This window comes from Hyla sarda, chromosome 2 (genome assembly GCF_029499605.1).
Source record: "Hyla sarda isolate aHylSar1 chromosome 2, aHylSar1.hap1, whole genome shotgun sequence".
Taxonomy (NCBI): domain Eukaryota; kingdom Metazoa; phylum Chordata; class Amphibia; order Anura; family Hylidae; genus Hyla; species Hyla sarda.
This window is the reverse complement of record NC_079190.1, coordinates 201,480,319-201,499,806: the sequence shown is the minus strand read 5'-3', so window position 1 is coordinate 201,499,806 and position 19,488 is coordinate 201,480,319. Positions and strand designations below refer to the sequence as shown.

At 45.8% G+C, this 19,488-nt stretch overlaps 1 protein-coding gene across 2 annotated transcripts in view; it reads left to right on the top strand.

Annotated features, from left to right (window-relative positions):
* DMD (dystrophin) overlaps positions 1-19,488 on the top strand; it is a 2,642,350-nt gene that overhangs the window by 1,603,156 nt on the left and 1,019,706 nt on the right. The gene's annotated exons all lie outside the window — the stretch shown is intronic.

The following is a 19,488-nucleotide window of genomic DNA, read 5'->3' as shown; positions in this document are numbered from 1 at the left end:
GTTTCCAGACCTTCTGCCGTTGCCCCTGACTACGATCCTTGCTGCCTGCCCCGACCTTCTGCTACGTCCGACCTTGCTTCTGCCTACTCCCTTGTACCGCGCCTATCTTCAGCAGCCAGAGAGGTGAGCCGTTGCTAGTGGATACGACCTGGTCACTACCGCCGCAGCAAGACCATCCCGCTTTGCGGCGGGCTCTGGTGAAAACCAGTAGTGGCTTAGAACCGGTCCACTAGCACGGTCCACGCCAATCCCTCTCTGGCACAGAGGATCCACTACCTGCCAGCCGGCATCGTGACAGTAGATCCGGCCATGGATCCCGCTGAAGTTCCTCTGCCAGTTGTCGCTGACCTCACCACGGTGGTCGCCCAGCAGTCACAACAGATAGCGCATCAAGGCCAACAGCTGTCTCAACTGACCGTTATGCTACAACAGTTACTACCACAGCTTCAGCAGTCATCTCCGCCGCCAGCTCCTGCACCTCCTCCGCAGCGAGTGGCCGCTCCTGGGCTACGCCTATCCTTGCCGGATAAATTTGATGGGGACTCTAAGTTTTGCCGTGGCTTTCTTTCCCAGTGTTCCCTGCATCTGGAGATGATGTCGGACCTGTTTCCCACTGAAAGGTCTAAAGTGGCTTTCGTAGTCAGCCTTCTGTCCGGAAAAGCCCTGTCATGGGCCACACCGCTCTGGGACCGCAATGACCCCGTCACTGCCTCTGTACACTCCTTCTTCTCGGAAATCCGAAGTGTCTTTGAGGAACCTGCCCGAGCCTCTTCTGCTGAGACTGCCCTGTTGAACCTGGTCCAGGGTAATTCTTCCGTTGGCGAGTATGCCGTACAATTCCGTACTCTTGCTTCAGAATTGTCCTGGAATAATGAGGCCCTCTGCGCGACCTTCAAAAAAGGCCTATCCAGCAACATTAAAGATGTTCTGGCCGCACGAGAAATTCCTGCTAATCTACATGAACTTATTCACCTAGCCACTCGCATTGACATGCGTTTTTCCGAAAGGCGTCAGGAACTCCGCCAAGATATGGACTCTGTTCGCACGAGGCGTTTCTCCTCCTCGGCTCCTCTCTCCTCTGGTCCCCTGCAATCTGTTCTTGTGCCTTCCGCCGTGGAGGCTATGCAGGTCGACCGGTCTCGCCTGACACCTCAAGAGAGGACACGACGCCGTATGGAGAACCTCTGCCTGTACTGTGCTAGTACCGAACACTTCCTGAGGGATTGTCCTATCCGTCCTCCCCGCCTGGAAAGACGTACGCTGACTCCGCACAAAGGTGAGACAGTCCTTGATGTCTACTCTGCTTCTCCACGTCTTACAGTGCCTGTGCGGATGTCTGCCTCTGCCTTCTCCTTCCCTGCTGTGGCCTTCTTGGACTCTGGATCTGCAGGAAATTTTATTTTGGCCTCTTTCGTCAACAGGTTCAACATCCCGGTGACCAGTCTCGCCAGACCCCTCTACATCAATTGTGTAAATAATGAAAGATTGGACTGTACCATATGTTTCCGCACGGAGCCCCTTCTTATGAGCATCGGATCTCATCATGAGAGGATTGAACTTTTGGTCCTCCCCAATTGCACCTCAGAAATTCTCCTTGGACTTCCCTGGCTTCAACTTCATTCCCCAACCCTGGATTGGTCCACTGGGGAGATCAAGAGTTGGGGGCCCTCTTGTTCCAAGAACTGTCTAAAACCGGTTCCCAGAAACCCTTGCCGTAACTCTGTGGTTCCTCCAGTAACCGGTCTCCCTAAGGCCTATATGGACTTCGCGGATGTTTTCTGCAAAAAACAAGCTGAGACTCTACCTCCTCACAGGCCTTATGATTGCCCTATCGACCTCCTCCCGGGTACTACTCCACCCCGGGGCAGAATTTATCCTCTCTCTGCCCCAGAGACTCTTGCCATGTCCGAATACGTCCAGGAGAATCTAAAAAAGGGCTTTATCCGTAAATCCTCCTCTCCTGCCGGAGCCGGATTTTTCTTTGTGTCCAAAAAAGATGGCTCCCTACGTCCTTGCATTGACTACCGCGGTCTTAATAAAATCACGGTTAAGAACCGCTACCCCTTACCCCTCATCTCTGAACTCTTTGATCGCCTCCAAGGTGCCCACATCTTCACTAAATTGGACTTAAGAGGCGCCTATAACCTCATCCGCATCAGAGAGGGGGACGAGTGGAAAACGGCATTTAACACCAGAGATGGACACTTTGAGTATCTGGTCATGCCCTTTGGACTGTGCAATGCCCCTGCCGTCTTCCAAGACTTTGTCAATGAAATTTTTCGTGATCTGTTATACTCCTGTGTTGTTGTATATCTGGACGATATCCTAATTTTTTCTGCCAATCTAGAAGAACACCGCCAGCATGTCCGTATGGTTCTTCAGAGACTTCGTGACAACCAACTCTATGCCAAAATTGAGAAATGTCTGTTTGAATGCCAATCTCTTCCTTTTCTAGGATATTTGGTCTCTGGCCAGGGACTACAGATGGATCCAGACAAACTCTCTGCCGTCTTAGATTGGCCACGCCCCTCCGGACTCCGTGCTATCCAACGCTTTTTGGGGTTCGCCAATTATTACAGGCAATTTATTCCACATTTTTCTACCATTGTGGCTCCTATCGTGGCTTTAACCAAAAAAAATGCTGATCCCAAGTCCTGGCCTCCTCAAGCAGAAGACTCCTTTAAACGACTCAAGTCTGCCTTTTCTTCGGCTCCCGTGCTCTCCAGACCTGACCCTTCCAAACCCTTCCTATTGGAGGTTGATGCCTCCTCAGTGGGAGCTGGAGCTGTTCTTCTACAAAAAAATTCTTCCGGGCATGCTGTCACTTGTGGTTTTTTCTCTAGGACCTTCTCTCCAGCGGAGAGGAACTACTCCATCGGGGATCGAGAGCTTCTAGCCATTAAATTAGCACTTGAGGAATGGAGGCATCTGCTGGAGGGATCAAGATTTCCTGTTATTATCTACACCGACCACAAGAACCTCTCCTACCTCCAGTCTGCCCAACGGCTGAATCCTCGCCAGGCCCGGTGGTCTCTGTTCTTTGCCCGATTTAATTTTGAGATTCACTTTCGTCCTGCCGATAAGAACATTAGGGCCGATGCTCTCTCTCGTTCCTCGGATGCCTCAGAAGTTGATCTCCCTCCGCAACACATCATTCCACCTGACTGCCTGATCTCCACTTCTCCTGCCTCCATCAGGCAGACTCCTCCAGGAAAGACCTTTGTTTCTCCACGCCAACGCCTCGGAATCCTCAAATGGGGTCACTCCTCCCATCTCGCAGGTCATGCGGGCATCAAGAAATCTGTGCAACTCATCTCCCGCTTCTATTGGTGGCCGACTCTGGAGACGGATGTTGGGGACTTTGTGCGAGCCTGCACTATCTGTGCCCGGGATAAGACTCCTCGCCAGAAGCCCGCTGGTTTTCTTCATCCTCTGCCTGTCCCCGAACAGCCTTGGTCTCTGATTGGTATGGATTTTATTACTGATTTACCCCCTTCCCGTGGCAACACCGTTATTTGGGTGGTCGTTGATCGATTCTCCAAAATGGCACATTTCATCCCTCTTCCTGGTCTTCCTTCTGCGCCTCAGTTGGCTAAACAATTTTTTGTACACATTTTTCGTCTTCACGGGTTGCCTACGCAGATTGTCTCGGATAGAGGGGTCCAATTCGTGTCTAAATTCTGGAGGGCTCTCTGTAAACAACTCAAGATTAAATTAAATTTTTCCTCTGCATATCATCCCCAGTCCAATGGACAAGTAGAAAGAATTAACCAGATCCTGGGTGATTATTTGCGACATTTTGTTTCCTCCCGCCAGGATGACTGGGCAGATCTCCTTCCATGGGCCGAATTCTCGTATAACTTCAGGGTCTCTGAATCTTCCTCCAAATCCCCATTTTTCGTGGTGTACGGCCGTCACCCTCTTCCCCCCCTCCCTACCCCCTTGCCCTCTGGTCTGCCCGCTGTGGATGAAATTTCTTGTGACCTTTCCATTATATGGAGAGAGACCCAAAATTCTCTCTTACAGGCTTCTTCACGCATGAAGAGGTTCGCGGATAAGAAAAGAAGAGCTCCCCCCGTTTTTTCCCCTGGAGACAAGGTATGGCTCTCCGCTAAATATGTCCGCTTCCGTGTCCCTAGCTACAAGTTGGGACCACGCTATCTTGGTCCTTTCAAAATTTTGTGTCAAATTAATCCTGTCTCTTATAAACTTCTTCTTCCTCCTTCTCTTCGTATCCCTAATGCCTTTCACGTCTCTCTTCTCAAACCACTCATCCTCAACCGTTTTTCTCCCAAATCTGTTCCTCCCACTCCTGTTTCCGGCTCCTCGGACGTCTTCTCGGTCAAGGAAATTTTGGCTGCCAAAAAGGTCAGAGGGAAAAATTTTTTTTTAGTAGACTGGGAGGGTTGTGGTCCTGAAGAGAGATCCTGGGAACCTGAGGACAACATCCTTGACAAAAGTCTGCTCCTCAGGTTCTCAGGCTCCAAGAAGAGGGGGAGACCCAAGGGGGGGGGTACTGTTACGCCGAGCGCTCCGGGTCCCCGCTCCTCCCCGGAGCGCTCGCTTCACTCCCTCCGCTGCAGCGCTCCGGTCACGTCCTCTGACCCGGGGCGCTGCGATCCCGCTGCCAGCCGGGATGCGATTCGCGATGCGGGTAGCGCCCGCTCGCGATGCGCACCCCGGCTCCCCTACCTGACTCGCTCCCCGTCTGTTCTGTCCCGGCGCGCGCGGCCCCGTTCCCTAGGGCGCGCGCGCGCCGGGTCTCTGCGATTTAAAGGGCCACTGCGCCGCTGATTGGCGCAGTGGTTCCAATTAGGGTTATCACCTGTGCACTTCCCTATATTACCTCACTTCCCTTGCACTCCCTTGCCGGATCTTGTTGCCTTAGTGCCAGTGAAAGCGTTCCTTGTGTGTTCCTTGCCTGTGTTTCCAGACCTTCTGCCGTTGCCCCTGACTACGATCCTTGCTGCCTGCCCCGACCTTCTGCTACGTCCGACCTTGCTTCTGCCTACTCCCTTGTACCGCGCCTATCTTCAGCAGCCAGAGAGGTGAGCCGTTGCTAGTGGATACGACCTGGTCACTACCGCCGCAGCAAGACCATCCCGCTTTGCGGCGGGCTCTGGTGAAAACCAGTAGTGGCTTAGAACCGGTCCACTAGCACGGTCCACGCCAATCCCTCTCTGGCACAGAGGATCCACTACCTGCCAGCCGGCATCGTGACAATTGCATGTAAAAAAAAATACATCTGGGATGAATACTCTTCTCTGTCTTTAATGTATTCTTATTATATCCTTTCAGAAAACTGTACTTAGACATAGTTATAATTCAGTGGGAAAAAAACAAAGTATACGTTATTTGTTTCTCTGACTTCCATTCCGCTTCTTTTGTCATTCTTGCAGTTGCCATGGTAACCATCATTGCTTTTCTGTCATACAGATTTAGATTCAATTTCTTCTGTCAATAACTAATGGTTGAAGATTAGTATAATGACACGTATCAATAGTTTATATAGCTTTAATGTTTTCTTAAATTAGAACTGCCATCATAACGGGGTGGTCCCAGCGACTCTCAGCCGCCGGTACATGTGGCTATTGCCGGACATTACTGATTGCAGTGATGTCCGGCATTAACCCCTGAGATGTCACGATAAAACTTGATTGCGGCATCTAAAATGTAAAGAAAAACATCCCAGCAAAAAATACCAAAGTCCAGAATTGCATATTTTTGGTAACTTTATGAATCTTAAAAATGTATAACAAGTGATCATAAAGTCCCATAAAAACTAAACCGGTACCGATAAAAACTAGAGATCACAAAAAATGAGTCCTCATATAGCCCCGTATACAAAAAAATAAAAAGTTACACGGGTCAGGATAGAACATTTTTGAACATGCTAATTTTCGTACAATTTTTTTTTATTTTTTAAAAGAAGTAAAAAAACAAATAAAACCTATATATGTTGGGTATTATTTTAATCATATGGACCTACAGAATAAAAATAAGGTGTAATTTTTACAAAAAAGTGCTCTGCATAGAATCGGAAGCTCCCAAAAGTTACAAAATGGAATTTTTTCAATTTTTCTTCACAAATATTTTTTTTGGTTTTACCGTACATTTTGTGGTGAAATTATTTGAAGTTTTTAGAAGTGAGTTGAAAAAAACGAAAGTGCAAAATGAGTTGGAAAAAATGAAAGTGCAAAAATGAAAATACTTGATGTCCTGAAGGGGTTAATGGGATTTAGAACACAACCTACACAAAGGATAGGACCCGAACTATACAGAAGCTGAAACCGCATCAAAAAGCTACTTGGCAAGACATCAATCAAACAATAAACCTACAACAACTTGCCCATGTATATGTAAATAATCCACAAAAAGTATTTTGTAATCAAATGATAATCTTTATTGTGAGTTCATATCAATAAACAATATGATTAGTGTACCCCGCCCTCCCATTAAAAACATATACACATAAGACACATTAAAATAAATTGACGGGGGAACATCCAACATGAATAGATAATAATTGGTAATAATAAATAGCAAAAAATTACATAAAAATGCATCTATTAACCCCTTCCTGATCCATGACATATATGTATGTTATGGGTTGGTTGGGCAGACATGACAGGGGCCTGGGTCTGCATCATGACTGGAAGATGACATCTGCTGGTAATGACGGACATCAGCGATCGCTCTGATGTCCGTCATTTAACTGGTTAAATACCATGATCTATACATATCACGGCATTTAAACATAAAATTTCGCTATTCCCTGGTGTCTAGTGGGCCCATAGCCCCCGCGATTTAATCATGGGGGTGCTATGGGTTAATAAGGAAGCCCGAGGCCTTACGTTGTCCTTGGCTTCTTCCCTGGCTCTGAGATTGCTTAGGGCTCCCTTTGGCAGTCCTTAGCAATCCAGCACAGATTTCATGGATCAATGTAATGCAATAGGGTTAAAAGCCGGCAGAATAAGATGTAAGCAAAAATGAAAATAAAGGGACCTGTGCCCATAGTTCATAAGTAACAACTGAATAAATATCTAGTATTTAAAGTGTACTATAGTTAATAATATATATATAAGGCATGAAAACCGCTAACCAAGTTGATGGCACCAATAATACATGGCGCTTGAGATGCCACGCTGCCGCCAGTCCCGCTGCCGGAAACCGCCCGTCAACTCTCGCGCTTTGCCACCGGGAATAGCTGCGGCGTGGCATCAGAAGCGCCATATATTATTTATGCCATCAACTTGGTAAGCGATTGGCCATTGATTGAGTGGTTTTTATATCAATACCCCCACACTTCCCCCACTCACTACTCCTAGAGGAAGCAGAGCAAAAGGCGTTGAAGTGTGAGGTGGGGGAACATCCAGAGGCGGCATCTCTCTATATCAGCTGGTTGGCATCACCTTGATGTGGTTCTGTGGTCTGTATACCCAGCACACAGGGGGTTCTTGCATTATGTTAGTGAATTGAATTAAGCCATATGTGCATGCCATATATATATATATATATATATGTATATATATATATATATATATATATATATATATATATATATATATATATATATTATTAACTATAGTGCACTTTAAATAGGACCATTGCGGTGTTATACTGTACTAGATATTTATTCAGTAGTTACTTATGAACTATGGGCACAGGTCACTTAATTTTTATTGTTGTTTACATCTAATTCTGCTGACCTTCAATAGATGCATATTTATGTAATTTTTTGCTATTTATTATTACCATTAATTATCTTTTCATGTTGGATGTTCTCCCATCAATTTATTGTATTGTGTCTTATGTGTATATGCTTTGAATGGGAGGGCGGGATACACTAATCATGTTGTCTATTCGTATGAACTCCTAATAAAGATTATCATTTAATTACAAAATCATTTTTGTGGATTATTTACATATACATGGGTAAATTGTTGTAGGTTTATGGTTACTGGGATTTAGTTTTGAAGAAAAATGTATATGCTATTCTTTGTGAAGGCATAAGCTGAATTCCAAACACAAATATTGCTTTGATCAGCAGCTACAGTATTTATCTTTGAATAAATTTAATAATGCACTGTACCAATTAGAGATGAGCGAACTTTTGAAAAATTTGATTCGGCCGATTTGCCGAATTTTTAGAAAAAATTAGCTTTGGGTCGAATTTATTTGCGGTGAATCTATATTAAAAACTGCTATTTCTAGTCTACAGAGAGCCTCAATAGGGGTGTAGAACACTTTTCTTTGTTCTAACACGCATATGAAGTGTGCTGGGGTAGTGAAATAATTCAGTATGACATGCAGATTACAGGCATCGCTATTAGAATCACTGCTGAAAAGCGGCACAATGACAGAGCCTGGAGGTGGAATCGGTATGAGGAGACCATATAGTGGCTGAATGACACAGTGTGGAGATGTTGGCAGCATGAAGAGACCATATAGTGGCTGAATGACACAGTGTGGAGAAGTTGGCAGCATGAGGAGACCTTATAGTGACTGAATGACACAGTGTGGAGGTGTTGGCAGCATGAGGAGACCATATAGTGGCTGAATGACACAACTTGGATGTGGCTGAAGCATGAGGAGACCATATAGTGGCTAAATGACACAGCGTGGAGGTGTTGGCAGCATAAGGAGATCATGTAGTGGCTAAATGATACAGCGTTAAGGTGTTGGCAGCATAAGGAGACCATATAGTGGCTGAATGACACAGTGTGGAGGTGTTGGCAGCAACTCATAAACTTTTCCTCTGGACAGGTTTTGATAAATTTCCCTCTATGGGGGAGATTCATCAAAACCAGCATAGCAACCAATCAGATTGCTTCTTTCATTTTTGAAAAGGCCCCTGAAAAATGAAGGAAGCAATCTGGTTGCTATGGGCAACTCAGAAATTTTTCCAGGAAAAGCGGCTGAGTTGCCCATAGCAACCAATCAGATTGCTTCTTTCATTTTGCAGAGGCCTTGTGAAAAATGAAAGAAGCAATCTGATTGGTTGCTATGGGCAACTCAGAAGCTTTTCCAGGAAAGTAAAATTAAACCATAACACTGTGACACTCTGCCCCACCCTGGGAATCGAACCAGTGATGGTCTCCCATTCCACTGTGCTGTCGAGACAGTCCTGCTTATCTTACTATTTTACATGCTGTGAGATCTCCATAGAACACAATGGGCCTATTGGTTACAATGGGCATAAAATCACAGAGTTAATGCACTAGTCACAGTTCCCTATACCATTAAAGAAGGGAGGGCTCAATATTCGCGAATATGCACATAAATTTTCGCATATGCTGAAAAAAAGCAAATATTCATAATTACAAATATATAGTGCTATATTCGCAATATTCGTGAATTCGCGAATATGCAATATTTGCAATTAAAATTTGAATTGCGAATATATAGTTACATAGTTAGTACGGTTGAAAAAAAGACATACGTCCATCAAGTTCAGCCAGAGAATTGAAGGGTAGGGGTGTGGCGCGATATTGGAGAGGGGATGGGATTTTATATTTCTTCATAAGCATTAATGTTATTTTGTTCCAGGAATGTATCTAATCCTGTTTTAAAGCTGTTAATTTTTTCTGTTGTGACCAGTTCCTGAGGTAGACTGTTCCATAAGTTCACAGTTCTCATGGTAAAGAAGGCGTGTCGCCCCTTGAGACTAAACTTTTTCTTCTCCAGACGGAGGGAGTGCCCCCTCGTCCTTTGGGGGGGTTAAACCTGGAACAGTTTTTCTCCATATTTTTTGTATGGGCCATTAATATACTTATATACATTTATCATATCCCCCCTTAAAAGTCTCTTCTCAAGACTAAATAATTGTAACTCCTTTAATCGCTCCTCATAGCTAAGATGTTCCATGCCCCATATTAGTTTAGTCGCGCGTCTCTGCACCCTTTCCAGCTCCACAGTGTCCCTTTTATGACCGGTGCCCAAAACTGAACAGCATATTCCAGGTGAGGCCGCACCAATGCTTTATAAAGGGGGAGTATTATGTCCCTGTCCCTCGAGTCCATGCCTCTTTTTATACATGACAATATCCTGCCGGCTTTGGAAGCAGCAGCCTGACATTGCATGCTATTCTGTAGTCTGTGATCTACAAGTACACCCAGATCCTTCTCTACCAGTGACTCTGACAGTTTAATCCCCCCTAAGACATACGATGCATGCATGTTCTTAGTACCCAGATGCATAACTTTACATTTATCTACATTGAACCTCATTTGCCAAGTGGATGCCCAGACACTTAGTCTATCCAAGTCATCTTGTAACTTATGCACATCCTCTATAGACTGTACCGTGCTACAAAGCTTGGTGTCATCTGCAAAGATAGAAACAGAGCTGTTAATGCCATCCTCTATATCATTGATAAATAAATTAAACAACAGCGGGCCCAGTACTGAACCTTGGGGTACACCACTAATAACCGGGGACCAATCAGAGTACGAATCATTGACCACCACTCTCTGTCAGACGTCTATGAGGGACAGTATCAAATGCTTTAGCAAAATCCAGAAACACTATATCCACAGCCATTCCTCTGTCAAGGCTTCTACTCACCTCTTCATAAAAGCAAATTAGATTGGTTTGACAACTTCTATCCTTAGTAAACCCATGCTGGTTATCACTTATAATATTATCCCCTATGTATTCCTGTATGTAATCCCTTATAAGTCCTTAAAACAATTTACCCACAATGCACGTTAAACTTACCGGTCTATAGTTTCCTGGGGAAGACCTAGAGCCCTTTTTGAACATTGGCATCACATTCGCCTTGCGCCAGTCCCTTGGCACAAATATTCGCGAGCAACACTATTGCTATCCCTGTGCAGGGACAAAATACAGGAAGTGAGGGCAGTACAAGCAGGGCTCTGTGCAGAATCCTGGCTTGTCAATCATCCTGCTGTGTGAACCAGGGGCATGTCACAGAGCCTCAGTATACAAAGCCCTGCTTGTCCTCACTATACAGAGCACTGCTTGTCCTCAGTGCACAGAGCCCTTTTTGACCTCAGTGCACAGAGCCCTGCTTCTCCTCAATGCATAGAGCCCTGCTTGTCCTCAGTGCACAGACCCCTGCTTGTCCTCAGTATACAGAGCCCTGCTTGTTCTCAGTGCACAGAGCCCTGCTTGTTCTCAGTGCACAGAGCCCTGCTTGTCCTCAGTGCACAGAGCCCTGTTTGACCTCAGTGCACAGAGCCCTGCTTGTTCTCAGTGCACAGAGCCCTGTTTGACCTCAGTGCACAGAGCCCTGCTTGTCTTCAATGCATAGAGCCCTGCTTGTCCTCAGTGCACAGACCCCTGCTTGTCCTCAGTATACAGAGCCCTGCTTGTTCTCAGTGCACAGCGCCATGCTTGTCCTCAGTGCACAGAGCCCTGCTTGTCCTCAGTATACAGAGCCCTGCTTGTTCTCAGTGCACAGAGCACTGCTTGTCCTCAGTACACAGTGCCTTGCTCATCCTAAGTGCACAGACCCCTGCGTATCCTCAGTGCACAGAGCACTGTTTGTCCTCAGTACACAGAGCCCTGCTTGTCCTCAGTACACAGAGCCGTGCTTGTCCTCAGTGTAGAGAGCCTTCTTATCCTCAGTGTACAGACCCCGACTTATCCTCAGTACACAGAGCCTTCTTATCTTCAGTGTCCAGAGCCCTGCTTGTCCTCAGTGCACAGAGCTATGCTTGTCCTCCGTGCACAGAGCCCTGCTTGTCCTCAGTGCACAGAGCACTGCTTATCCTCAGTACACAGTGCCCTGCTCATCATCAGTGCACAGACCCCGACTTATCATCAGTACACAGAGCCTTCTTATCTTCAGTGTACAGAGCCCTGCTTGTCCTCACTGTCCAGAGCCCTGCTTGTCCTCAGTGCACAGAGTCATGCTTGTCCTCAGTGCACAGAGCCCTGCTTGTCCACACTGTACAGAGCCCTGCTTGTCCTCAGTGCACAGAGCCCTGCTTGTCCTCAGTGCACAGAGCCCTGCTTGTCCTCAGTACACAGAGCCCTGTTTGACCTCAGTGCACAGAGCCCTGATTGTCATCAGTGCATAGAGCCCTGCTTGTCCTCAGTGCACAGACCCCTGCTTGTCCTCAGTATACAGAGCCCTGCTTGTTCTAAGTGCACAGCGCCCTGCTTGTCCTCAGTGCACAGAGCCCTGCTTGTCCTCAGTATACAGAGCCCTGCTTGTTTTCAGTGCACAGAGCACTCATTGTCCTCAGTACACAGTGCCCTGTTCAACCTGAGTGCACAGACCCCTGCTTATCCTCAGTGCACAGAGCCCTGCTTGTCCTCAGTACACAGTGCCCTGTTCAACCTGAGTGCACAGACCCCTGCTTATCCTCAGTGCACAGAGCCCTGCTTGTCCTCAGTACACAGAGCCCTGCTAACCCTCAGTGTAGGGAGCCTTCTTATCCTCAGTGCAAAGAGCCCTGCTTGTCCTCAGTGTACAGAGCACTGCTTGTCCTCAGTACACAGTGCCCTGCTTGTCCTCAGTACACAGAGCCCTGTTTGACCTCAGTGCACAGAGCCCTGATTGTCATCAGTGCATAGAGCCCTGCTTGTCCTCAGTGCACAGACCCCTGCTTGTCCTCAGTATACAGAGCCCTGCTTGTTCTAAGTGCACAGCGCCCTGCTTGTCCTCAGTGCACAGAGCCCTGCTTGTCCTCAGTATACAGAGCCCTGCTTGTTTTCAGTGCACAGAGCACTCATTGTCCTCAGTACACAGTGCCCTGTTCAACCTGAGTGCACAGACCCCTGCTTATCCTCAGTGCACAGAGCCCTGCTTGTCCTCAGTACACAGAGCCCTGCTAACCCTCAGTGTAGGGAGCCTTCTTATCCTCAGTGCAAAGAGCCCTGCTTGTCCTCAGTGTACAGAGCCCTGCTTGTCCTCAGTGCACAGAGCACTGCTTGTCCTCAGTACACAGTGCCCTGCTCGTCCTCAGTGCATAGAGCTCTGCTTGTCCTCAGTGCACAGAGCCTTGTTTGTCCTCAGTGCACAGACCCCTGCTTGTCCTCAGTATACAGAGCCCTGCTTGTTCTCAGTGCACAGCGCCCTGCTTGTCCTCAGTGCACAGAGCCCTGCTTGTCCTCAGTATACAGAGCCCTGCTTGTTTTCAGTGCACAGAGCACTGCTTGTCCTCAGTACACAGTGCCCTGTTCATCCTCAGTGCACAGACCCCTGCTTATCCTCAGTGCACAGAGCCCTGCTTGTCCTCATTACACAGAACCCTGCTAATCCTCAGTGTAGGGAGCCTTCTTATCCTCAGTGTAAAGAGCCCTGCTTGTCCTCAGTGTACAGAGCCCTGCTTGTCCTCAGTGCACAGAGCACTGCTTGTCCTCAGTACACAGTGCCCTGCTCGTCCTCAGTGCATAGAGCTCTGCTTGTCCTCAGTGCACAGAGCCTTGTTTGTCCTCAGTGCACAGACCCCTGCTTATCCTCAGTGCACAGAGCACTGCTTGTCCTCAGTACACAGTGCCCTGTTCATCCTCAGGACACAGACCCACGGCTTATCCTCAGTACACAGAGCCTTCTTATCTTCAGTGCATAGAGCCCTGCTTGTCCTCAGTGCACAGAGCACTGCTTGTCCTCCGTACACAGTGCCCTGCTCGTCCTCAGTGCACAGAGCCCTGCTTGTCCACAGTACACAATGCCCTGCTCATCATCAGTGCACAGACCCATGCTTATCCTCAGTGCACAGAGCCCTGCTTGTCCTCAGTGTACAGAGCCCTGCTTGGCCTCAGTATACAGAGCCCTGCTTGTTCTCAGTGCACAGAGCCCGGCTTATCTTCAGTACACAGAGCCTTCTTATTGTTACGCCGAGCGCTCCGGGTCCCCGCTCCTCCCCGGATCGCTCGCTACACTCTCGCTACTGCAGCGCTCCGGTCAGATCCACTGACCCGGTGCGCTGCGATACCGCCTCCAGCCGGGATGCGATTCGCGATGCGGGTGGCGCCCGCTCGCGATGCGCACCCCGGCTCCCGTACCTGACTCGCTCTCCATCGGTCCTGTCCCGGCGCGCGCGGCCCCGCTCCCTAGGGCGCGCGCGCGCCGGGTCTCTGCGATTTAAAGGGCCACTGCGCCGCTGATTGGCGCAAGTGGTTCTAATCAGTGTGTTCACCTGTGCACTCCCTATGTATACCTCACTTCCCCTGCACTCCCTCGCCGGATCTTGTTGCCATTGTGCCAGTGAAAGCGTTTCCTTATGTGTTCCTAGCCTGTGTTCCAGACCTCCTGCCGTTGCCCCTGACTACGATCCTTGCTGCCTGCCCCGACCTTCTGCTACGTCCGACCTTGCTTCTGCCTACTCCCTTGTACCGCGCCTATCTTCAGCAGTCAGAGAGGTTGAGCCGTTGCTAGTGGATACGACCTGGTCACTACCGCCGCAGCAAGACCATCCCGCTTTGCGGCGGGCTCTGGTGAAAACCAGTAGTGACTTAGAACCGGTCCACTAGCACGGTCCACGCCAATCCCTCTCTGGCACAGAGGATCCACCTCCTGCCAGCCGGCATCGTGACACTTATCTTCAGTGCATAGAGCCCTGCTTGTCCTCAGTACACAGAGCCTGCTTATCCTCAGTGCACAGACCCCTGTTTATCCTCAGTACACAGAGCCCTGCTTGTCCTCAGTACACAATGCCCTGCTCATCCTCAGTGCACAGACCCCTGCTTATCCTCAGTGCACAGAGCACTGTTTGTCCTCAGTACACAGTGCCCTGCTCATCCTCAGTGCACAGACCCCTGCTTATCCTCAGTACACAGAGCCTTCTTATCTTCAGTGCATAGAGCCCTGCTTGTCCTCAGTGCACAGAGCCCTGCTTGTCCTCAGTGCACAGAGCACTGCTTCTCCTCAGTACACAGTGCCCTGCTCATCCTCAGTGCACAGACCCCTGCTTATCCTCAGTGCACAGAGCCCTGCTTGTCCTCAGTGTACAGAGCCCTGCTTGTTCTCAGTGCACAGAGCACTGCTTGTCCTCAGTACACAGTGCCCTGCTCATCCTCAGTGCACAGACCCCTGCTTATCCTGAGTGCACAGAGCCCTGCTTGTCCTCAGTACACAGAGCCTGCTTATAATAAGTGCAAAGAGCCCTGCTTGTCCTCAGTGTATAGAGCCCTGCTTGTCCTCAATTCACAGAGCCCTGCTTGTCCACCCACACTTCCTGTATTTTGTCTCTACACACAGGCAATAGCTACAGGTACAAGACAGAATTGTTCCACCTGAATATATAAACATTTATAATCAGTGTATGTTACAAATATAAATATAAATGTAATGTTATGTACATTATATTTTTTACAAATGACACTTTAAGTAACTCTGGGCCTCTGACTCTACTGTGACTGCAAATGATACATTGGCCCTGATTTTACAATTGTTAACCTGACCTATTTTGTCAGGTTGTGCAACAAAATATGACACAGTGCGCTAGAATTTGCTGCATTGTGCCACAAATTGTGCCTGTGCCAGAATGTGCAACTAAAAAATGTAAACAACACGTGGTAGACAAAAAAGGGGCGTATCCCCGACAGTTTCAAAATAATCCAAACATATTTACTAATGTTCCCAAATAAAATGTGGTGGACTTGAGCTCTGGGAAACTTGACAGCTCAGAGCAAATGTAAAAATAGCAAAACATGGGGAAAAAAGAGTAAATACCGTGGAAATATACTTGTCGAGAATCAAAACCCACAAAGAAAGCTTTACTCCACTCTTAGTAAATCTGGACCATTGTCTGTGGTTCTGGATTTACTGTATATTCTAAAAACACTGTAGCCAGATGTTAGCTGAAAGTGAATAGGGAATATTAAAAAGCCAAACCTCCTTTTTTTACTTTCACATTGTATTACTCTTCTTGGACATTTTTTGGATCAGTGACAGTTTTCCAAAATTGTAGCATGTTGATACTATAGCATTTTTTTTTTAACCCCTTAAGGACTCAGGGTTTTTCCGTTTTTGCACTTTCGTTTTTTCCTCCTTACCTTTAAAAAATCATAACCCTTTCAATTTTCCACCTAAAAATCCATATAATGGCTTATTTTTTGCGTCGCCAATTCTACTTTGCAGTGACATTAGTCATTTTACCCAAAAATGCACGGCGAAACTGAAAAAAAAATCATTGTGCGACAAAATCGAAAAAAAAACGCCATTTTGTAATTTTGGGGGCTTCCATTTCTACGCAGTGCATATTTCGGTAAAAATTACACATTATCATTATTCTGTAGGTCCATACGGTTAAAATGATACCCTACTTATATAGGTTTGATTTTGTCGCACTTCTGGAAAAAATCATAACTACATGCAGGAAAATGTATACGTTTAAAAATGTCATCTTCTGACCCCTATAACTTTTTTATTTTTCCACGTACGGGGCGGTATGAGGACTCAAGTTTTTATTGGTATGATTTTTGTTTTGATCTGACTTTTTGATCACTTTTTATTCATTTTTTAATGTTATAAAAAGTTACCAAAATACGCTTTTTTGGACTTTGGAATTTTTTTGCACGTACGCCATTGACTGTACGGCTTAATTAATGATATATTTTTATAGTTCGGACATTTACGCACGCGGCGATACCACATATGTTTATTTATTTTTTTTTTTACACTGTTTTATTTTTCTTATGGGAAAAGGGGGGTGATTCAAACTTTTATTAGGGAAGGGGTTAAATGACCTTTATTAACACTTTTTTTAAAAATTTTTTTGCAGTGTTATAGGTCCCCTATAACTGCACACACTGATCTCTCATCCTGATCACAGGCGTGTATTAACACGCCTGTGATCAGCATTATCGGCGCTTGACTGCTCCTGCCTGGATCTCAGGCACGGAGCAGTCATTCGTCGATCGGACACCGAGGAGGCAGGTAAGAGCCCTCCCGGTGTCCGATCAGCTGTTCGGGACGCCGCAATTTCACCGCGGCGGTCCCGAACAGCCCGACTGAGCAGCCGGGATACTTTCAGTTTCACTTTAGAAGCGGCGGTCAGCTTTGACCGCCGCTTCTAAAGGGTTAATACCGCACATCGCCGCGATCGGCGATGTGTGGTATTAGCCGCGGGTCACGGCCGTTGATTAGCGCCGGGACCCACGCGATATGATGCGGGATCGCGGCGCGATCCTGCTTCATATCGCGGGAGCCGGCGCAGGACGTAAATATACGTCCTGCGTCGTTAAGGGGTTAAAGAAGGAGGCAAAATAATTCTTAAATGGAAATCCTAGAGTTACATGATGAAAGAGTTACATGACTTGTTATAAGGAAAATGCAGGGGAAAAAACACCAAAAAATAAAAATGACATGACTAAACCCTCTATTTTTAAAAAATAGAGTGCAAAATGACAGGCCAGATTTTTTGTGGCCAGAAATTTTCAGGTAAAAATTTTTATAAATAAATAAATAAAATAAAATAGTGAACACCTAGTCTGAGAAAGAAAATGCATTCTTGTGTAGGCTTCAATAATAAATCTGTGGGGTTTTGAGAAATGCCCATGAATTTGCCATCTTTATTGTGTTAAAAATGCAGTTTTTGGTGTTTCTTTTCTTAAAGAAATTTTCTAAAATGACAGCAGACCAAAATGTGCATTAAAATTGTGTTGCAAAAACCAATGCTTAATCGTCAAAATAGGAACAGTAAATCTGTGCCACTGTATTGCCCATCATGTCAACCCCATTTAGCATTTTAATCTTAACCAGAAATAGAAAAAACAGGCCTAATTTCTTTCAAAGACCGCTCACTGACTGTCTCCACTTTGAGTGTGGCATTACATCTTGGCTCCTTTCACTTCAATGGAACTGAGCTGCAGAACCACCAACCTGGAAACAGATGTGGAGCGTTCTTTTATATGAAATTATCTCTGTGTTTCGATTTCTGGATAATAGTAGAGCACAATACATTTATCTATTCCTAATTACCAAATGCCTCTGTTCTTTACTGTCACCAACCAGTAAGTTGCAGGCATTCTACCCATCAGTGATTGTTTTATGTAGCTTCCTGCTTGGCAAAGTGTGTCCTGTTTGTCAGGATGTGGTCCCCAGTATTCAGCAAAGGCTCTGCCTGTAGTAAAAAGCTTATTTGCACCCATGCAAGGCCATTATCGAAAAATAAGCGACATTTGCATAATGTACAGAATCTACTTTTTGGGTTGAGTTCTTTTTTTCATGAATGCCAGGAAATTGATTCTTTAGAATCCCATTAAATCTTTAAATCCTTTTAAATAATCCTATTAAGAGCCTACAAAGTATACTGAAAATAATTACAGCAAATCTGAGTTGGCTAAAGCTAATGAACAAAACGTTATCATTAATTGACAGAAATGAAGTTTGTAATGAAATAAGTTGTCTTATTTTTTTCACTACTGTAGTATTGTTATGAATAATTGTTAACTTTCTGCATGTGTGAGAAATACAAGATTATTTTCAGCAGCCACTAGTAGCTATTTGTATATTAGCTTTTAGAGTATCTTCTCACAATGAATTTTCCAATGGAAGAGAATCAATGGTATGAATCTGATGTAGACCCTGAGATTTCTAGTTGCAGAAAAAGTTTTATATGCTTTTACTGATTAAAATGAAAAACTTTTTGTAATATGGGTGTTCAAAATTTTTGGAATATTCAATAAAGAAAATGGCTCCTGAAAATCCCACCACTAGGGTTCCCCATAGCAACTGGGACACTAATTAGTCCTGCAGCAACCTCAGCTTGTACATGAGTCATGGACAAAAGATGACTCATGGACAAGGCTGCATGAGCAGACACACCAATCACCTCCCACCACCACAAGGGAAAGACAAACCCCCTTCCCCTGAGAAAATTTCTAAAGCTGTGAGCAAATGAAAAGGGGTATTTGTATAATAATTATGGGTGTTAGAGGCATACAAATGTACATAGTCAGGAATAGGAACTGAGTAACACATTATCTCTTTTTTTTGTGGGATCTGAACCCACTGATCATTGTTTTCTTGTAGAGTAGTGACCTTTTTAAATTCCTATTACCTTTATGATATACTGTATACTTAAAGAGTACCTCTAAAGAAAAGTTGACAAATGAATGAATCATCTATTACTGCGCACAATTTTTTAATCCAGTGCCATTCTTCCCACCCTGTTCCCATACAGTCACATCAAGTGCGATACCTAGCATATTGCTATTCCATGCCGGTCCTTCTCATGCTAGAGATGGCTGATATAGAGGTGAAATGGAAAGCTCTGGATCAAAATACAGGCAGGGAGTGGGAAGAATGACACCCCATTTCAGTGTTTAGGTGTCCAATTTGAAATATATGTCAACTTGAAAAATGTGCAGCATTGTATTACATTTTATTATTTATTTTTTAATACCTCACTATTAGGCTAGGTTCACACTATGGAATTTCTGCCTGCAATTCTGCTTTGAAATTGCAGGCTGAAAATCTGCTTGCTAAAATGCACAAGCCTAGTGAATGGGTTTTCTGTTCACAAATTCACACTTCGGAGTTTTGGAAGTGGAATTTGTGAATTGAAA